Source organism: Octodon degus, unplaced genomic scaffold (assembly GCF_000260255.1).
Source record: "Octodon degus isolate 3935 unplaced genomic scaffold, OctDeg1.0 scaffold00129, whole genome shotgun sequence".
Lineage (NCBI taxonomy): Eukaryota > Metazoa > Chordata > Mammalia > Rodentia > Octodontidae > Octodon > Octodon degus.
In genome coordinates, this window is record NW_004524705.1 from 7914618 (window position 1) to 7919022 (window position 4405).

Genomic DNA, 4405 nt, shown 5'->3' on the forward strand with positions numbered 1-4405 from the left:
CATGCCGGTGAATAATTTTCAAAGTTCCAAATAGCATTATCATGGATTTGTTGGGTTCATGCAAGAGTCTCTGAGACTCAAAGAGATCCAACTTATGAACCTACGATGAATCCCATTCTTCGAGCCTGTGCTTGTTGTGATAACCACTGAAGAGAGTTATCGCTGCCATCTCAGATAAAGTGCTTCTCTGGAACAACACCCAAATATGCCTAAAATTGCAGATGACAGTTGTGAGCTTTTTTTTTTGTGTGTGCCTTCTTATCTGTCTGGCTTCGATGTGACCCTAAATTAGGCATCAGAAGGTATAGTGTGTAATACAGATTCTGGGCACAATATACCTTCTCACAATTAGTTGAAAGTGCTGTTTTGTAATTAAAGGGTGAAGTGGGGCATGATGAACATATGGAAAAGGAGACCCTTAATAAGTGATGGAGCCTTCAAAAGAGATTGCTAATTAGTATGCATTTGATGTTCACTATACCAATTTTAAGACTTTGCCTTGAATAAATTGCTACGTTGGGTGTTCGAAGGAGTGGTGAGATTAGCATTTACAAAGGGGGCAATTTTCTGTCTTCTTGACTCTGTTAAATGGAGGAAATAACTTCCAAGACTGGAGCAGTAGTTAGCCCATCAATCATTCTCACAGCTGGAAACTGGGGATCCCAAATGCAGAGATCAGTTAATCCGTCAGCTAATAAGTTCATAGTGGCACCATATGGCGCAGGGCCACTCCACACTGGGACAAGGACAGAACTGTTTACACAGGCATGCTGCTTTCTCAGGTAGCTCCCTGCTGACAGAACCCTTTGTTCTGAAGGATCAATTTACTTTGCACAGTAAATTGACTGAATTGATCAGTTCAGAGCATATAATTGTTGGCTAATCCCATGGAATCATGTCCCATCCATGTGAGAGGGACAAAGGGGTGCTGCCCATGGCCTGGTCTGGGGCTTCATCCTGGGGCTTTTCTCGTTGGACAGACTGGACACTGATTATAGGACCAGCGGATGGTAGACGTGTAGTCAGCAAGACTTCAAACACCACAGGGATGAGAAACCCTATAGTGTCCAAAGCAGCTTGTCAGTGGCTTTGCTCAACTGGTGTGGTGATCGCACTTGGAATACAAGCAGATCAAACAGTTTAAGTGCACATTCTTTTTCAAATTCTGGCTTAGAGGAAAAGAAATGTGCTGCTTCATCTCCAAATCTAACTCTGCTCCTCTCTTCTCGTTTCTAAATTTACTTTCTGCTTGTGAAAACAACAACAACAACAAAAAGACTGAAAATAAAAATGAAGTTTAGGAGAAGGGCAGAAACACATGGAAACAAACTTCAGAGTCAGGGAAAAACACATTTCTGAGGCATGCAGCGGCTGAGGCAGGCACCACTCTGCCTGAGCACGGAGTATGGGAAAATTCATCCGGGCTTTTCAGAGCAAATTAGAGCCAAACCTTCCCATCCCTACACATTAGTGTGAGCCCTTGTGCTTTGTTCTGTAGATGTGTTTGATCTGACTTTGTTTTTTCCTTCTCACATAGAAAAATAAAAGAAGAATAAATAAAATGAAAAAATTCCACCAATAGAGATAAATGTTGGACGTGGTTCCCTTCAACCACAGGTTTTCTTCAATAGCTAGTGTCAATAGAATTATTTCACATCAATGGTTTGAAAAGAGAACTGTATTCAATAGAAGCTGAAGCCATTTGGAGTTGCCGCAAGTACATTTGCTTATTAAATGTCTGAAGAGTAATGAACTTTATACAACCAGCCCAAGAGCTTCCACCAATTAGAGAGCTATTGATTTCTTTATTTATTTTGTTGAGAATAAATGTCTGCGATTAGTGTCATGAGGGAAAACTGCAGTGAATTTTTGATTTGACAATATGCAGAATTTAGGAGTTATTATCAATATTTTTATTCTCTTTAAAGTAGCGTTGCTGGGTGCTAATGTGACCAACACTGAGGGACATAAAATTCAATGGTAGCTGGTGCATTTTACCAGAACATCTACAACTAAAAGTTCACAAATATCAGCGTGTCTTTCCAATTTCCTCTGCATCTGTGATTTTTTTCCTCTCATGGAGTTTTCCTACTGCCACATTCACGGTACTCAGGATTCCACGGCGCTAAAAATAATACAACAGGAAGAAATACTTGTATATTTCATTTTATAATTTTCTATAATGAGAGCAAGATAAAATATAAACTCTGTAGACATACTTTTAAAGTAAACTTGTGAAAAGAAAAAAGTAAGCAGAAAGATGAATCATTATAAAGACAACAGCCTAAGCAAGAGTCCAATAGGAAAGCAGATACTTGACCAAAAAGAACTCTTTTGGGACCAAAAGGCCTTGTGAGTTGTGTAAACTTAGACACCTTGAAATCAACTTGAATTCTCAGCCCCCCAAATCACCCAAATAAAACCCACCCCTTAACTTGTGTCGAATTTAGCCAAATCCCCCCTCCCTGAATTAGCAGTTACCGCATCGTAGGGCTAGTACCAGTGATCTTGTACTCTAAACTAAAGACAATGGAAAGCACTGTCTTTGAAACACATGTTTTATTTTGCTCCCCTATAAGCTATCAGATAGGTGAAGTTAGGGACAACATTGTAAATGTATTAAGTTTTTAATTTAATGACTTTTCAAATACAGATAAGAGGTTTGGAAAGTTTGTGAGCATGCTATTGCACCAAAATATTTCCCAGGAATTTTCACCATTATTTTATGTATACTCATAATGAGAAATCCTTCCCCTTAGCTCCCCAACAGTTGATGGTGATTATGCTGAACAACTTTGAGATTTTTATGAACCAGAAGACGGAGGATGCACCTCACAGTTAGTGGTAATGTGTTTCAGTTTTTAAGAGCAGTTTTGAATTCATCATTCCAAAATCCTTGCATAAATTCTTCAACACGTGAAATCTTTTATTAGATGAGCAAAGAAATATAGACTCAAGGGAAAATATGTATCTTTTAGTCATCTTTGTTGTTGCTTTCTCCTCCCTTGGCCTTTCTCAGTGCAGCCAAAGACAAAAACCTTTCTCTACCTCATCACAGAAGGTTCCCTGGAAGACTCTACCTCTTAATTGTGTCATTAGATGCACCTATTCAAGGGCTTTAGAAGTTTGCAGTGTTTCAGAGCTAGGCGTGGGTCCATGGCTGGTCAGCAGAGCCCTTCACAGACCAGCAAAAGGCAAAGGTCAAGACTGAGGGCTGATTCCCTTTGCTGTTGGAGCAAGCTTTCTGTCTACCTCCCTGAACTGCTGTTCTCAGGTTGACAATATTTCCTCTAGCTCCTCAGCAGTGACATCTATTTATCACACGGTGTGTTTTGATTTCTTTTGTTTTTTCCTGTGCTCAACCATGAACCTTAAGACAGGGCTGGGGGGATAGCTCAGTGATCTAAGTGGCTGTGTGACAAGGGAAAGGACCAAGTTCGATTCCCCATACCACATGCTGTGTTGTCCTGAAATCCTGGGGGTGCTGTGTCAGCAAGGAAGCCAGGCGTGGTGGTGCACACCTATAATCCCAGCACAGAGGAGGCTGAGGCAGGAGGATTGTTACAAGTCCAGGCTCCATAGTGAGACCCTGTACCAAATAAAGAAAGAAGGAAAAGGAAAAAAAATCCATAACACAGTAGAAATTTTTGTCAGTTTTGTTCTCTTTTGTGCTCCGCCATCTTGCATAGCACCTAGCACACACTAGGCTCTCAAAAATATTGTTTGTGCTCCTGGAACAAAATATGTATGCACAAATGGAACACAATATTCTAACGTTGATCAGTGAGAATTAAGTATGTAAAAATATTGAATCAAATCCTTTGCAAATTTAATATTGTGAGTCTGTAATTAGTACTTATTCAGATTGTGAATTATCTGTGACCTTCAAGCATTGTTGGTATAAAGATGGAAAAAAGTGTGATACTTTTCTGTATTAATTGTTTGGTGATCTAGTTAAATACTTACATAAGAGAGAAACTGAAAGCCAGAAATAGGTCGAGAAATATTCATATATTTGATTTTATTCACATAGTATTCTTTACTTGTATCATTCTGAATTGCTGGACAATTGATTTGATATAGACAGTTTAAGATTTGAAATGTCCAACTCTTACTAAGGACCACACAGCAAATTTATCACACACATACTATAATTTGTGTATTTACCTGTAGCAGTTTACACAAAGTCATTTTCCTCTAAAAGTTCACATTCTATTCTGTTGGATGGAACCAGCTGTCAGTGGCTCAGGCGAATTGACTTTGTGAAGTCTTCCAAACCATATTCAGTGATCTCAGTTTTATACTTTAAATTGACCATTATAGGAATATTACAAAATTAGTAAATGCTGCACGTGAGAGTTGCTAAGCTTTTCTCAGCAAGTCACCACCTTTATCTGAGTCTGCT